This window comes from Microtus ochrogaster, chromosome 18 (assembly GCF_000317375.1).
Source record: "Microtus ochrogaster isolate Prairie Vole_2 chromosome 18, MicOch1.0, whole genome shotgun sequence".
Classification (NCBI taxonomy): domain Eukaryota; kingdom Metazoa; phylum Chordata; class Mammalia; order Rodentia; family Cricetidae; genus Microtus; species Microtus ochrogaster.
The window spans coordinates 7,860,034-7,878,262 of NC_022020.1; the positions used below are offsets into that span (position 1 = coordinate 7,860,034).

General features: G+C 43.3%; 1 protein-coding gene across 3 annotated transcripts in view; it reads right to left on the bottom strand.

The window, feature by feature from the left end:
* Window positions 1-18,229, bottom strand: part of Znf521 (zinc finger protein 521) — a 288,933-nt gene that overhangs the window by 256,780 nt on the left and 13,924 nt on the right. The gene's annotated exons all lie outside the window — the stretch shown is intronic.

Below are 18,229 nucleotides of genomic sequence, written 5' to 3' on the forward strand. Positions count from 1 at the left end.
ATTAAAGGCGTGCACCACCACCACCCGGATCACTTTGTCTTTTTATATCCGCCGTTTAGGAGTTTTTCATTAAAAGAGAAAAATAAATCACTTTTAAAATAAACAGTCTTCATTGCAAAGGGAAAAGAAAGTACTTCCAAGAACGAGCCCCTTTCTGCTAAATATATTCTTTCAAGGAAATTACCAGATCATACAAAAGCCTAGAATCATTTAAGCTAATTACCAAAGGCAAGAAATTGACCTTTGCTTACAAAGTGATCAAAACGCACAGTTACTCCATTATCTGTGATGCAGCGATAGCAAAGCAAGCCCTCCCTCCCAGCCAAGCATCCTTCCAGGCCCAAATGCAAGCCAAACAGCTTGCTCTGCCTTTGAATTTCCAAATTATAGAGGATAATATGAACAAGAATTATAATTACTCATCACTAAGACAGCATTCATTATCAGTGTGGCAAAGCTATGTGTTGTACAAACTAAAACAGTCCTATCTGTGCCCTAGCGTACCATGCAGATACTGCGTTTCCTAGAAGTTCCATGTAGAGATTATGCATGTTGTCGTCACTTGATTCACTACAGAGAACTACCTAGTTCAGTCACCAAACCCACCACACACACAAACACACACGTATGTATATATGTATGCAAGGCAAAGAAGACAAGTACTTCCCTAAACTACTAGTGCCTTTGCTTTCCTCTGGAGAAATGGGAAAGGGAGCGGTGTGAGAAAAGAAAAGGGGAGGGAGGCAGGCAAGGAGGGAGGAACAGGAGCTATGCAGAATAAATTAGGACCATGTCATCAATGGCTTAATTTGGGTGGGTATTCGTTTCTAATAATAGAAAAGTCCTCCACAAGCAGGTATAAACTGTATTCCCAATCAAATCCAGATTTTTCTTTTCTTTTCTTTTCTTTTTTTTTGTAAAAAAGTCTCAGATAGCCAAGGCTGTCCTTAAATTCACTATGTAGCTGAGAATATCCTTGAACTTCCAATCTTTCTGCCTCCACCACCCCAGTGCTAGGAGAAGAGGCAGGTAGCACCAAACCTGCTTTGTGTAGTGATGGAAATGGAACCTATGGCTTCGTACAAACTAGACAAGCATACTATCAACTAAGCTACGTCCCCAGTCCAGACTTTCTATTTTCTTTGAGACCTTGTCTAATCAATGAAAATTACAAATGGGCTGTTTCAAAGTACCTAAGATAATGTATACTACATAATCTAAAGCCACATATTCAATGACTATCATATTAATTTTAATAAATAGACTACATTGGATTATATAAACATGAGACATTTAATATCATTGAATATTATAAATGCTACAACCAAGAACCCACAAGACCCAACATTTGCCAATCTTTCTCAGAAAGTCCATAGAGGGTGGCACTTTACCCTCCTAGATGGGAGGGGCCGCTGGTTAACCCGCAGGTTGCCTGCTTCCGAGAACCTACAGCATGCCCTTCTCTATCTGTTCAAAGATTCCTTTGAATTAGAAATAAACTTAACTTCATCAGCACCTTCAAATTATTTAGACAAACCAAAACTGAGTTCTTTTCTAATGTAGAGAGTAACCTCACCTGGTCACGGGAAAAGGCAGGAGCTCATCCCAAACAGCAAGTGATTTTGAGTCTGTCTGTTTAAAACCAGCTCTGTATTTAAGGAATTGGTAATTTGGGTTGATTTTCCATCTGGAAAATTATTACCTCAAGACCCTCCATACAACCATCTCAACAGTCTGGGTGTTTCACTGGTCCTCTGGGGCGGGGTGTGACAAGATCCTTTGCGGGTCTTGCTCTCTAGCGAGCCCAACACCATTTCCAGGTGAGTGCTTAGCAAATGCTATTTAGTGGAAAGAGAATGCCTTAAAGGGGAACAGGTCCTTTCCTTGTACTTTGTCTGTAAAATAGGAACAGATCAGTTTCCTCCAAATGTAAAAAGCATCCACATACGCTTACACTCTCGAAGACTGACACGTTATGACCCGCCAAATTGGCATTTCCTGCCTTCAAATGTTCCGTCTGGAGTTACAGACTCAACGCTTTGGTAATGGTCCAAAGATCTCCCACAGATGAAGCCAAGTAGGAATAGACTGCCAACCCAGAGGGCAATTCAGAAAAATAAAATAACTGTCCCATTTGGGCAAATGACCCGCACCAGCAAATGCTTGCTGGGGGCAGGATGCACATGCTGAATAGTCTTCCTTCTTTAGCCTGAGTTTTCAGTTTCTGACAAACCTGACTGCACTCCGGAAAATGTGGGTGCTGGCTGAACTTTAATGTATTTAGATGCCATGCATAGGCTTACAGACCTATTTGTTTATAAATATGGAGACTGAATATTTTAATATGCACAGAAAAAAGGGTAAAAAGTCACCTGATATTGGATTTCCCCTCTGTATACTGTGAATATCATTGGTTAATAAAGAAACTGCCTTGGCCTATTGATAGGGCAGCATAGAACAAGGCAGGGGAAACTAAACTGAATGCTGGGAAAAAGAAGGTGGAGTCAAGTGAGAAGCCATGTAGCCCCTCCAGAGACAGACACTAGAGACAGACCCTAGATGGAATTTTATCCAGTAAGCCACAGCCATGTGGCGATACACAGATTAATAGAAATGGGTTAAATTAATATGTAAGAGTTAGCCAATAAGAGACTAGAGCTACTAGGCCAAGCAGTGATTTAATTAGTACAGTTTCTGTGTGGTTATTCTGGGAGTCTGCGCAGCCAGGAACCAACAAGCAGCCTCCCTCCAACAGTCAGTCACCTTCCTCACTATTCAGCAATCTGAGTATTTTATAAAAATCAAATATCAAAGATACCAAACGAATATTAATGGACAGGGCTTCTGCTCTCCACACGAAAGAGGAGCCCAGCCTGTGCTTCCACCACCCTTGCTGGTTACGAGAGGGAGGGTCATTTTAAGACTAATAAAAATGTTTTGCCTGCACTTCTGAGTTTACAGATAGGAGCCTTCAGGGACTAAAGTCAGTCAAGCTTATTCACTTCTGCTGCAACTTTAGGATTCATGCTCCAGCCAACTGGCGGATTTGTTTTTAGGTCAACACTTAAGTGGGACCCTCTGGGAGGCGGGTTCGATTATAGCCTATGAGGCCTCCGTGTGGGGAGCACCAGATTCTCAGTCTCCTTCCTTGTGAGACATTCTTCCCCAGCCTCCACTGGCTCGCTCGCTCGAGGAATTCTTTCTTGGCCATTCAAAAACTGTGTTTATTTGTGTGAGGGGTTTCTGTTCCTGATGCCACAGGGTGCAGGCGGCTTCTAGAAAGTGCCTGCACTGTCAACCACTTTCTTTCCCACAGGTGGCTACACTTCAATAATTGCACATGGCCTTAGTGATGGAGTTTTTATAAAGTCCTTTGAGAACCAATCATAAAAAATAATTGTATTACTCTGCTAGTCACTCAAACTCTGACTTCAGCCTAAGGGTTATAAACGGGAGACCCAAGCCTGCAAGTGTCGCCCTGCCCCCAGCACGACTGCCTGAGGGACATTCATTCTTCCAACCACACTGTTGCCTATAAACCGCCACACAGGGCAGGATGTTAAAATAGCACCCCCTCAAGTCCCCAAAGCGAGACTGCAAAGCACGCTGTACCTCTGGAACCTCTTCCTCCAGCTGCCCCAAATGATGCTGCTCCAACATGTGGCATCCATCACAAAAGGTCTTACTTGCTGACCCAACTTTCCAGCTCATCCTTCCAAAGGGGGGCTGTGGGAGCCTGGATTTATAGTGTTCTGATCTGAACTAAAGGTTGGCTTTTGGAATAGAGGCACAGTTGTTATTCCTACAATAAATGGCAGCATTCTGTTTCCAGTTTTCTTAACATTACCTACAAATGAGGATCTGAGAGAGGCCTGATTTTCCTCTCATTATGGTCTCTGGCAGGTACTTCTTTCCTTCCTCCTCTTCTCAAGGACTGTTATTGCTTTAACTTGGTTTAATAAAATTACAACTTTGGGAAAATGAAAAATTGCCCTGGCTTGAAAGTGTTGGGGGCAATAAAGGCACGGACTTCAATTAATTTCAAGTGTGGGATCAGTTTAAGGCCAAGCAGCAGAAATTCTATTCTGTCCATGTAAAAATGAGGTTTCACCACATATACTTTTTTATAACCTATATAAAAGTCAAGTAAAAGTAATGACTACCTAAAAGCCATCTCAGTGGAATGGCAGGGACTATCTAAATGCTTGAAACTCGTCTTACATATTCCCCCTCTTTGCAGCAAGGATGCCATGCCTGATCAAAGTTAAAATGTCAAACTACTAAGAAAACAGTCCAAGTTCTGAGCCATTCTGCTGCCTGGAAATGGACCTCCTTCCAAGCCACTTTTGCATGGAAAAGCACCAGCAAAAGAAAGAAAAATGAAGAGATCATGTGGTTATAATTATTACCAGGCAAGGAATATTTCTGCAGCTCAGTGATGAAGTAAAACTCTGTCGCTCTCGTCTCCCAATAGTGTCCATCGCAAAACAACTGCCTCATTAAATCTCTGCAGTAAGATTAATATGCCGTAGCTGCACTACATTTATAACTTGCTACTCTATAAAAAGCACATTTAATGGTAAGAGCCAGAGCTGGGACACAAAGTATTACTATAAAAACTTCTGGCAGCGAAAAAAGAGCACAGGCCTTGGTCCGTCGTTGCAGGAGATATAAATGAGGCTTTCCCTGGTTAATTCCATGAAGTCCTACCTTAAAAACCAGACTCGGCTTTTATGAGGGTGGCAGAAACACAAGATTCTAGTGATGCCATAAATATGAATGCAGGAAGGTTACTTAGTGTCGGAGGCTAGTGAGCCATGAATGAACCCAAAAAGTTGCACGTGTACACAGGCGTGCAGACTTCAACCTGGACCACTTCCTACCAGTTTATTCTCTCAGGCACAGCCAGCTTCTTATCCAATGGAAACATGGTGTGAACTGTTCAGTCTTAACCAACACAGTACCAACTCAAAAAAAAAAGCATACGGGTTTATTTTTTAACTCTAGATTTTATTGTCATGACCACAACCATGGGGAACTTAATCATTTAAAGCTATAAAAACTAAATATTCAGGCTGGATAAATGGCTCAGAAGGGTAAGAGCACTGAGTGCTCTTCTAGAGGTCCTAAGTTTGATTCCCAGCCCACATGGTGACTCAAAACCATCTATAATGAGATCTGGTGCCCTCTTCTGGCACTCAGGCAAAACACTGTATACATAATAAATAAATAAATAAATCTTTTTTAAAAAATCTAACTATTCAAAAATGTGGTTCCAATATTACAGAATAGTGGGACGATAAAGATGTAAAGGTTTGCTCCATTACTCATTATCCAAGGATGAGTCAGTTAAGATACCTCAGTAAGATATGTCAGGCCCTGGACACCAAATCTGATGACCTGCATTTGGTCCCTGGGACCCATATGATGAATGCAATCTATAGCACACAGGATTCCAAGCACACACACACGCACACATGCACACACACACACACAACACACCCACTAAATATACAATGTAATATAATTTTTAATGAAAAATGAAAGTAAGGATACCTTCGACAAAGACTTGGCATTAAAACCCATGTCTTACTTGCAGGAGCACTGTGGTAATTAAGTAAACTAAAAATTCATATAAATACATTTCACACCCATATCTTCCATAAAGCACTACAAAACATGACCCAAAATTTCAGGTTAACAACCATTTTGTGCCAAGTGATAATTAATGATCTAATCTTAAAATCATATGTGGGTTGGAGAGATGGATAAAGCCCTTATCAGAAAGCAAGAGGATCTGAGTTCGAATCCCCAGAACTCACTGAAGAGTCAGATGCAACTGCAAGAGACTGTAACACTAGTGCACTCCCAAGCAGATACTGAAGAGAGATGCTTCTGTATCCAATAGATACAGAAGTGGAGAAATCTCAGAAACCCTTTGGGCTAGCTAGCCTGGGGTGACAACAGAAATACAGCCAAGATGTGCTGCTCCAAACATGGTAGATAAGGACAGATACCTGAGGTTGCCCTTTGATGGGGGAGAGTCTTCTGTTTTGTGTTAATTTCACTGGTTAAATAAAGAGACTGCCTTAGCCCTTTAATAGGACATAAAATTAGGTAGGCGGAGTACAGAACAGAATGCTGGGGAAAAAAAGCTGAGTCAAGGAGTCGCCATGATTCTCCTACCGGACACAGACGCAGGTTAATATCTTCGTTGGTAAGACACCTCGTGTTGTTACAGGGATATTAGAATTGGGTTAGTTCGATAAGTAAGAGCTAGCCAATCAGAGGCTGGAACTAATGGGCCAGGCAGTGTTTAAAAGAATACAGTTTCCATGTAATTATTTCGGGTATAAAGCTAGCCGTGCGGGCGGCTGGGTGGCGGGACACAGCCCTGCTGCTCCTATTACAACAGCCCTTAACCTCCATACAAAGTACATGAGCCTGGGACAAACACACCTTCATTTATACACAGGGTCACAGAAGTGCATGGACACACATTGTATACACACACACAAATAAATAAATACATAAATGAAGTCGTCTATGTTGCTGACATATTTAGGAGCCGGAGAAGAAAAGCAGGGACTGTTTACAGGGAACCATATCGGGAAGTACCCTTCCCACACAGTCTTCAAACCATGCTCTAAGCTTTCATTACTTTCCCCCTGAACAGAAGGAGGGGCCATCTTTAGGCTCTGATGAGGGGTTAACAAGAAGCAGAAAACCTTCCCGGTGGTCAAGAACTAAAAGTCAGGGTCACTGCTCTGAGATTTCTGGGCTCTAGATACGCATTCTAACCTGAAATCCCCGAAGATGCGAACAGCTCTGAGGCAAATGAGTTGAGCCCTGTTACACAAAGGCAAGGAAGCCTTAATGAAGGCATACAGCACACCAGACTGGGCAGCCAGCCGTCAGCCACACACTTATCTGCTGGCAGCTGCCAAGTCAAGGTAAACAAGCAAACAAAACAAAAACAGAAGTAATCAGAGGGGAGACTAGACTCAAGATCCCGGAGCTGTGGCCTCGGCTTGGAGAAGACACAGAGATCCCGCGTACATCATGGTTAAATACCAGCGGGTCCGTGTACAGCGCATGCGCTCAAGGTCCAGACTAGGTCCAGACTCCGCTCTAGGGGCTGGGATTGTTCTCTGGTCAAAAGCATGGATTGCTCTGACAGAAGACCAGAGCTTAGTTCCTAGCACACACGGGGGGCAGCTAACAACCGCCTGTGACTCCTAGGGGACCTGACACCCACCTTCTGACCTCCTCAGACACCTGAACTCACACAGACACCTGAACTCACACGCACATGCCAAATACAGACTCACACACATACACGCTTTGCAAAATAAAATAGATTGGTAAAAATTATATTTCTCTCTTCAGTCTGGATAGGTGGTGCACATCTTTTATCTCAAAACTGAAGGGTCAACAGTTGAAGGGTTTCAAGTTGGTGATCAACCTGGGCTACATAGCAAGATCCTGTCTTAAAAAAAATAATCCTCTTTTCTTAAATGTTAACTTTCTACCTACTTTATTCTCTGAAAGTTATGAATTATGAAGCTGTTTTTTAAAGGGATGGGGGAAAACTACTTTCACACTTACATTTACATGTTCCTTTTGTCTACAAAAAAACAAAACAAATAAAACAAAAACAAACAAAAAACACCTTTAGGGTAGAAAAGATTGCTTCTGCATCACAACAAATCACTGCTGGTATTTGGAACTTGTGCAGTTTTGCTCGACTGTTCTCAGGTCTCTCGGGCTCCCCGAAGAGCACAGAGGAGCACCACAGAAGCACCCTATCAAGAAGAATGGGCCAGACACGAGTTCATCTACTCACAACGGTGCTCCTTCTCCTTGTACAGGATGCGAGCGGGAGGAATTGAGCCCTGGAAGAAGTTAAAAATCATGCCTGCATGCACAGCGTGGAAACGACCTGAAAGCTACAATTCCAATCAGAAAACATAATCTAAACTCCCTACCTCCATTCTGTTGTTTTAATCATTTAATCAAAGGACCTATTGGAGATAAGCTATTTCAGTGATCCAACATTCAAATAAGAGAACCCGCATGGCCGCTCACAACTGTCTGCAACTCCAGTTCCAGGGCATCTAACACATCACACAGACATGTATGCAGACACAGCAACGATGTGCATAAAATAAAAACAAATTATTAAAGAGAGAGAGAGGTTACAAGTGTCGCCCTAGTTCAAGTCATCTATTTCAGGATGAGTCACAACGCCTGCCTTGTCTCATCTTCAGCAAGCAAACATTTCCTGGGTACCTTGGTTAAGACCCGGGGAGTTCAAAACCTAAGCTGAAGTTGTTCCTGTGTCCAGAGAGCTTATGATCTACCACCATTTACAAAGTGTTGGTCAGGAGCAGTTTCAGAGGTTTGGTAATGACTGTTTCAGCACTGAGAGTGGCTGGGGCAGACTGGGGTCACGTGAAGCTACAAAAGTCTCCTAGGACCTTGGGCCCTCTGGTCCATTTACCCAAGTTTGCCATCCAAAACATTTCCCCTGTATCATGGCATGATGAACATAGCAAACTCACCCTGGGAGAGAAAAAAATCAAACTCAGTGAGGTCAGAAGGAGGGCAACATGCAGCTAAGTAGGGACGGGCGCATCTTAGTCAGCACAGAGCGGCTTGTTAAGGGGCAGTAACCAAGAACACAAGTAGAACCCAGCTTCCCAAACCAAGAACGCAGATGTCAAAAGCGCATGCTACCTTCAAGAAAACCAAGTCTCTCTGCACTAGCCCAACAAGGGCGCTGTGATCACGGGGAGGAAGAGTAACTGGGAATGAGAGCACAGACATCATGAGCTTTGTGTGCCAACCTCAGCACCAGAAGCAAGCCGGGGGATGACAGATCCCTTCTAGAAAGATCTGCAGTAGTCACAGAGAGGATTCGCTAGCAAACCAGGAAACAGGGACCCCTGTGACTGCTACAACATAACAAGGAAAGAGGGAGACAGTACAAACCAAGGCCAGAGCAGAAAGGAAACAGGAGCTAGACGGCTGGTGGGGAACGATGGGGCACAGGCATGGGCAGTTAAGGACTTGCAAGTCAGTCATAGGAGCCAATCCTAGAGAGCAGGCAGAACCAGGCTAAGGACTCGCTCTCCTCAACTGGCTTCACAGGCCCAGATTTTTACTCTGAAACCATCTTCCCATATGCCTAAATGACAGCAAATAAACATCAAAGCCACCAAGGCAGCAGTCATACCAGGTAACTTCTAATCCGAGTACAAGGTATTTTAGGATCTCAGAAATCTTTAATGAGACTTGTCTTATTTTTCCATTTTATTTCAAACATGCATAAGGGCAAAGAAAAGAAATGCAAAATTTAATTGAAAACAAAATGGATATTGAATCTAATAGTTCCTTGATTCTGTTTTTTAATATCATTAAATGTTAAATATTAAATAGATAACATGATTCTATAAGCAGTTCACGATCCTTCCCAACAATATAAATCCATACATAGGGGCTGGTGATCGAGCTCAGTTGGTCAGGTTCCCGTCCGTCCTGCAGGAAACCCCAAAAGCTCCAGAACAGCATTAACGGGGCTGGGTGGCATCAGACACGTAGGAGCTTGGAGGCAAAATAATCGGGACTTCAAGGTCATCCCTGCCTACAGGAAGAGTTAGAAGCCAACCTATGACACAGGAGAAGACCTTGTCTGAAGAAAATGAAGCAAACTGAAAAAAGAAAACTCTATACAAAAGGCACATCAACAAGCCAATATGGTGTGATCCAGACAGACCCTCATCTCAGGATGATAGAACAGGGCTAGCCTTTGAACTTTCAAGAACCTTCTATAAGGGAATCATACTAACATTCCATGAAAAACTAAAATGCCAAATAACTATATTAAATGTTCTTTACAAGCATGCACAGACCCTTATATAAGGAAATACGAGAATCCATCAAGAATGATGACACGTATGTAAGCAAGTCAGAAGATAAAGATGGTGCAGAAGCTCAGACCCACATGGCCTAAGAAGAAAAAGAAGCAATCATCCTGCCAGCTGGTTTTCGAAACAAAGGTTATACAGTTTTTAAAAAATACTTCTTTTCTTGCTCTGATGTTACTCTGTCTTGGGGTATTTTTCTGTCCTTTTTGTTGTTAGTAGTGTGCTGATGTTGTAGTTTGTTTGGGGGTGTTTCATATTCGGTTTGCTTTGGAGAAACTTGGTTTATGTTTTTGTGTGACCCTTCTTTTCACCGGACTCATCTTCTGCCCGTCAGATGTCTTCCCATTCAGCCTGAGACATCAGACTTTTATGAAAGTCAAACAGTGAGCAGACTACATTCCATGCCCCTTCCATTTCACAGAAAAGAAGCGGGACACAGAGACGGTCTCAACAGTCGGCTATTCTAGCAGCGCTGCCTCTAGAGCAGAGGTTTCAACAGCTCAGACTCTAGTGTGGTGGGGAATAAGTGACTCCAAGGTGTGTGTGTGTGTGTGTGTGTGCGTGCGCGCGCGCACGCACTCTTTAGCATGCAGTGGGAAGGTCCGGAGTCTAAGAAATGTGTCTGAAAACTCTGAAAACAGCCACAAGCATAAATGAACTCTGTTATAAACTGCAATCTAAACATAAGAATTTGGGGGTGAGAATGAAGTTGTTCCCACTTCATCACAGAGCATCAGCTACAGGGCTGTTGCTACAAGCCCCCAAGGAGAACTGGGGCAAAACGTCTCCACTGTGTATATGGATGGTACCTTCTGGTGATTCTACCAATGGTTTCTATTTCTTGGTCATTGCAGAATGTCAGTCAAATAGTCATAATATTTCAAACAAGATGCTTACGCTTTATCCATGATTACTGAAACACTGTCTTAAGAGAGAGGTGTATAAACAATCAGCGCTGGCCTCTGCACACAGCAGTGCTTGCACAGGAGAGTTGTCCTTTCCTTCCCATGGTGAGAAGAGGGAAGGCTCCAAATTCATTCACAAAATCAACACAATACTACCGCTCGGTTCTCTTTATTCATAACTTTGTGTTACTCCTTTGTTTTGTTTCAGAACTTTGAATGTTCCTCTTCTAAACTTCAATGCTTTATCTGAAAGGCAGAGACAAAGGAATCTGTGTGGAAATTGTCAATACAACATTTCCGACATTCAGTATTCTGTTAACCAGACTCATTCCAACCTAGAACACGAAGTCTTTGGTTTTCCTTTTCCCTTCAGCACAGCTCTCTAATAAACTGGGTCCAAAGTGGAAAGCAAAGTGGTGGGCAGATGATTGCATTGCTAAGGCGCTCGCTGTCCAAGTAGCATAGGACCTGACTCCGGTGCCCAGAACCAGGCCGGGAATGATGGCACCACTGTAACCCTGTGTAAACACAGGGAAGGCTGGCCAGTCAGCACAGCCTAGTGAGCCATCTCCAGGCCAGTGAGAAACACTGTCCCAAAAAGAAGGTGGCTGTGTTTTTAGAGACAATACCCAAGGTTGTCTTCTGGCCTCACAGGTATGAGAAAGACATGAGAGCTCACGCAAGCGTGCGCACTCGCACATACACACATACATTAAATTAATAATGCAGAAAGTGATTCTAAGACAAACAGAAAAAGTTATTTTTCCTTTTCACCCTTATAGACAGGTAGCAGCTCAGCATTTGTGAGTGACATGGTTAGGGAAATGAGAGAAATCTAAACAAATGTTCTGATAACACAGCAACAAGAAAAGAAGAAAAATCCTATAAAATAAGGTTGTATATGTTAGCCATAGAAGACTGGAGCACAGCCCAAGCTTGTAGTTTGTGGGTTACAAGCTATTGCAGGCGACAAAACTGATGTTTAATTGGGAAAAAATTAAACCATTTTGTCTTCTTCTAGTTGGATTAATAAATATAAAAAAAGCAACCAACCCAGAATGTCTAAGTTTCCTTTAGCCTGATACAAAATAAGAAAAGTCACATGATCAAAAATAAACTACAAAAATAGATGATTATTGATCTGGTATCATTTCTTTGGCACCTTCCTGGAGGAATTGGAAACAAAGGAAATTAAACAGTATCATTTAAACTTTTTAACTTCACTTCTGAATTCCTAGAACACAAAATAATCCCTTGAATTTACAAATTGTATTTTTCTTTAGTTTTAATGCAATTTCTCTTCCGCAAAAAGGACCTTGAAAATGCAGTTTTTTCCTACAAAACTGGCAATCTTACCAAATGTACATTCAATCTGCATGTATCTGCAGAGCAGTAATAAAGACACTGGGTCAATTTGCATAATCAATACACAATTTACAGAGCTGCCCAGACAGAACCGAAAGCGAGTGTGGACGCCATTATCTTAGTCACTGTCGATTAATAGTTGTTTGTGAAACATGGTCCCATTCGCACGGTCTCAGCCTTGACTGGCAGGAGGCTGTGCTTACATATTAAATATTTTTACAGTATCTATGCCATTTAAATGCATTTCAACCAGGGTTTGGTAGCACATGGGAAATGGGATCAGGAATCGCAGGCCAGCCTGGGCTATGTAGTGTATCTGAAACAAGCCCCACCTACATGAAACCCCATTTCAAAAAAGGAAATATGGGGCTGGACAGGTAAGGACAGGTATACAGAAGACTTATTTGGTTCCCAGCACCCAGGTTGGGTAGCTTATCACCACCTGCAATGCCAGCTCTGCGGATCAGAAAATGGTAGCCTCCACAGGCCCCCACATTCAGCCACAGATACACACTAACTGATAATAAAATCTTTTTAAATAAAATAATGAGATAAAATAATTTTTAATCAGATAATCTCTAAATATGCACAAAATCAACCTGATCAGTTACATGGAGGTAAAAAATGCTGATAAATATCCATATATAGTCATCTATTCTCCACATAACAGAATCTGTGCATATGTGTTTAGAAATAGTTTTCAGTAAATACACACAGAAGTTCTTTCAGAAGATAATCAGAAAGCCCAGGGCTTACTCGCTCCTCTTTCCTTCACTCCCTCCTTTCTGTTTTCTTTCTGTATTTCTGTCTGTCTTCTTCATTTTGCTAGCATTTTACTAACATTTTTATACATGTATGTTGTGACTTTCCCATCTTATTTTCTGGGGTGTCGTAGGTGTGCTGCTGCTGCTGTCTGCCTGTGTTCATTGTCGTGCCTGGAAATCGAGCCTGGAGTCTCTTCTTGCTAAGCACCCTGTCACTGAGCTGCACTCGGCTGTCCTTTAGGCTGTCATTTACCTATCGTCTTAAAGGAGGAATAAGGACATGGCCCAGCCACCCCTGGTTTGTACCTGCAAATCAAGCTGGGTCTCCACCCAGCAAGCTGGCTGACCTTCATAGGGAATCATCAAGAGTAGGACTCCCAGGGGCTAGAGAAGAGGCTAAGAGCTTGTGCCATTCTTGCAGAGGACTTGGACAGTTCAGCACTGCCAGGAACTCCAGCTCCAGGGGGTTTGATGGTCTTTTCTAGCCTCAGCCAGCACCTACACTCTTGTGCACATACCTACACACCACACAAACACACTATACACATCACACAGCACACACACACATTAGATACACATAACAACACACACAAACCACTCACAATAAACATACCCCACATATAAACACACACATATACACACCCCACAATTAACATATACACATACCACACACTTACACACATGACACATACACACACCCCACACATACATATACACACGCGACACATACACACAACACAAACAATACACACACATATTTCACACATACATGTACACACACCACAAACCACATATACACAACACACACAAAACATAATCATACACACCACACACACATACATTACACACAAACCACCCACAACACACACATATACACACAGCATACATACACACACCACACACATATACACACACATACCCACATAACACACAATCACACCACACACACGCATGTACTGTTCAGCTCCTCGGCCTCTGGGTGATGATGGGGACAGTACTCCCCACCTCCATAGTCACTCAGAATTTTCTCAGAAGCCTTTAGTGACACAACTAGGAATCTGTCAGGTTCCCTTCCAAGACTTCTCCTAGGTGGCGATGACTAATACCACATCACACTGCTTTCTTGGAGAAGTTACATTCCTTTGTAACGGGGCACTGGAGGGGGGGGTATGGAACAGCTCTAAACACTCAAATGAAGAGGTGACAACAGAGGGACAGACCTCAGGCCTGCTGCAGAGATCCACCTCTTGGATTTGCTGCAGACTGGGTCTGGCTCATTTAGACGACAAGCGTATTTTCTAATGAGGAAACTTACTTTATACAGCTTCAGCCTTGGTAGATTGATGTGCCCAGTCCTTGAATCTCGCTTTTCTCTCCTATGACAAGGACACAATGATACCAGACCAAGGGTTCACTTAAGGTCAATGTCTCCAGATACAAACAGGTGCTCAGTGCCCACCCGCAAAGTATTATCCAGTATATGGTGAGCACAGGCTCTTCCAGCTCAGTGGTCACCTCCTACTGTGGACAACGGCTACGAAAACCCGAAACAAATGTTCAGTTTCTCTCATACTTTCTCCAGAAGGGAAAATATTTCCTTCTCCACTCAAGGAGGCTAGCTGCCACAAAAGTGTGTCACCTCATCCCTGAAGGATTGTACAAGAGAAAGAAACATAAAGAAGAAAATGAAACAAACAAAAACAACTCAAAGCATCACAGGACACTTCCTCGGGAGGAATCATCCAGAAAGCACAGTAATGGCCAGCTGGAGAGTTGCCAGGGCCCAGCCACCTGCGAAGCAGCTCAAGTTGGTTTCCTGGGTCAGCTAGCCTAGGGTCATGCCTACCATTTTGCTAGCAGGAAAATTGAGGCTTAGCAAATTTCGGTGAGTGGGATTTGATCATGAGTTCTAAGTGTGCAGTCCCTTCTGTGACATGTTGACTTGGCACACAGGATGAAGTTGAGGCACAGAGAAGATAAAAAAAAAAGTATACAAGAAAATGATATTCATATGGCTGCAGCAGTGCAGGAATCTAGAGAGATGGCTAGAGAAATGGCTCAGCAGGTAAGAGCATGTGTTGCTCTTGCAGAGGACCCAAGTTCCCTTCTCACACAGTGGCTCACAACCATCCTAAACTCTAGTTCAGGGCACCCAACACCTCCAACAACACCAGGGACATATGTGGCTCACATCTATACAAGAAGGATGAAGAGAACAACAACACAGAGGGGCAGACAGTGGTCTCACACGCCTGTAATTACAACACTTGGGAAGTAGAAACAGGAATCGGGGGTTCAAGTCAATCCTTACTTACTTAGTGACCAAGGGTAACCAGCCTGGACGACATGAGACCCTTTCTCACAAAAGAAGAGAGGGGATCAGAAGAGGAGTGGGAGAAAGAGGAAAGGGAAGAGACAGCAGCAGAAGTGAAGGAAGAAAGAAAAGGATCTGCAGGAATGGGACATCACAACTCCTTCAACCAGAGTGTGAAGGAACTTGGAAGGAAATTCCTAGAATTACAAATCAAGACCGAGATCATTCCTTCCTGATCGATCACTGAATCACAGAACTGCTTAGGACATAATATCTCAACTCTTGATCTTGAGGTTGGTGGGATGGGTCCCAGATGGTCCTCACCTCCCTGCCCCCAAGTTCCACTGTCAGGGTTCTCCCTCACCCTGCGGTGCCTTCCCTGCACAACAGTGTTCCTGGTCTCATTCCTAATGAAACACCCAGCCACACTATAGCTGACCTCTCACTAAAGCACTTTCTAGAATATAAAATGATGGCACAGTGCAATGTCCGCTGTCACTTACTGTCCTGGGGGGTGTTCCACTCATTAAAAGTGGTCCCCCAATCCTCTTGGCTCACCCCACTCTGGTTTCTATTCTTTCTCTCACTGCATTTAGCATTAAGGTTGACAGAAGAAAAAGAAATGGATACTTGAAAGTCATCTGATTGGAGATATTAAGGTGTTAGAGTTTATACAGAAGTCAACTTTAGCACAGTTATTTAATACACAGGGAAAGGGAAGCCAGTACCCACCAAAGAACAATCCTAGACAAAGTCCAAGGTCAGTCAGCAGCCACTCACAGGCTTGCTCACGGAACACCAAAGGAACAGCCAGTGTCACAAGTCACTACTCCTATGTCAGTGTGGACCTGGAGGTGAATCTCATGAACTAAACAGATAAGAAGCCTGGTCACTCAGCAGACATGGAAAATAAGGAGGGTGTGATAAAGCAAACAGAAAAGGGAGAACAGCTTATGACAAAGAAAATTTCATACAACCTGCCACAAAAGATTTCAAACAAAAGAGGCAGAGGCTAGATAGTCAGACGGAATGGCTAGCAGTCCAAATCATCCTGCAAGCTCCAGTCTACACCGAGGTAAATTATAACCCTAGCCCCTCTCTGAAGAACAACTAGACTCCCTTTGAAAATTAGGATTGGTCCTGGCCCGAAGGATAGCGATGGTGGGAAGCTCCATGCTATTCCTCTCATTTGATGTTCCCATTATCTGTCCACAGAAATTCCCACAGGCATTGGAATTCAGAATTCTCTGTATGCTGCAGCACAAAGATGGGATTTAGACTCCACTGCCACACTAGCTGGTGCCAAGATGCTAGCCTCGGTAGACTGAGGGACTTGTGAATCCCAACACGTGCACCTCTGAACATGGTCAGCCAACTTTAATCTCTGGACCGGAAAGGCAGAGTCGGAGGACAGTCTCAAGGCTAGCCTGGCTTGTAGGGATAAGCCCAGCCCATTAGGGGGCAGTTCGCCTCGGGCTAATGTTTACATATAAATCTGGCGAGCGTGAGCCCCGCTGGTCTCTTTTTTGGTATCTCCTGCTCTTCGCAGGATCTCTGGTGTTGTAAGTTATTCCTTCATTAAAATTTGTTGTTTCATATTAAGCTAGCCTGGTTATTACGCCGACTACACAGGCCTGCAGTCAGAGAGACTCTAAGAGAGGGCTGGAGGGATTGAGAGGGACAGAGACTATTCTTGAGCATTAAAATTTAGACCAGGGATTCTAGTTGAGTGCTTGATCATCACTTCTCTCTGCCATCTTGCAAATGTCTGTCGAGCCTCTATTTCATTTCTAGAAGTAACGTGGGAGCAGAGGAGCAAGTGGGATGGGGCATAGGGTAGAGTCACTACAATGGAGGACACAGAACTGAAAGAGGGATTAGGGGAAAACAAAATAAATACCTATCCATCTTAGAAAGGAAAAGTACCAGCAAACGGAAAAAAAAAAAAGCTAGAGCTTCTACACAGCAAAAGAAAAACATGTAGGAGAAATATGTTTAACAAACAAGTCCTTAAAAGGGGCCTTTTCAAACTGAAAGATGAAAGAACCCAGAAAAGGGCAACTGCCAGCAAAATAAATATGGAAGATGGTCAAGTCACCTCCTAACTACAGCAGTTCTAATTAAAGCATCATGAAAGACCAACTTGTCCCCAAGTCCTGTTAGTACAAAGGACTGAATCGCAGCCACTCTGTGGCTGATAACAGCAAGCACTGGTCTTAGCCCTAAAACATCTAAATCTATACATTCCCAGTAACTAGTCCTTCAGTCTTCAAGAACATACTGTGTGTCATATAACCACGCATATCAGCAAGAAGGCATGGAGCTCACTGAAGCGTTACTTGGTAACTGAGTAAAGACATCCTATGATCAGGAAAGTGAAGGGAGCTACATGCACAACAATCCATCACACAGCAGAGCTGTTGAAGAATACAGAAGATGATGCAAGGCCATTGCTAGACATGTGCTGCTATGGATACGGTTTGTCCGCACTGGTCCATGGGCTTGAAGCTTGACCACAGATATGGCTCACCCATAAGAGGCTGGATACCATTATGGAAAAGTAGTGATGTCAGTCTCCCAGGATAGATTACTCACAAGAGTAGCTTGTCATGCAGTGATACCACCTCATACTTGGCTTCTGCCTGTTGCCAGTTCCTTCTTTATTTCTCCACCATGCCATAATGTAGCACAAGACAGGATACAGTCACTATCCTGGACTCTCTGTGGGCTGAAGAAGCCTCTGTGCTTCATGAGCTCCCGAGCCTTTGGTATCTTGTTACAGTAATACTAAGTGAACTCATGAACACATTTAGAGCTCCTGTGTGGCTTGGAGAGACACACAGAGAGAGACAGAGATAGGGAGAGACAGAGAGGGGAGAGATACGACAGAGATGAGAGACAGAGTGAGACAGAGATGGGGAGAGACAGAGATGGGGAGAGACAGAGATGGGG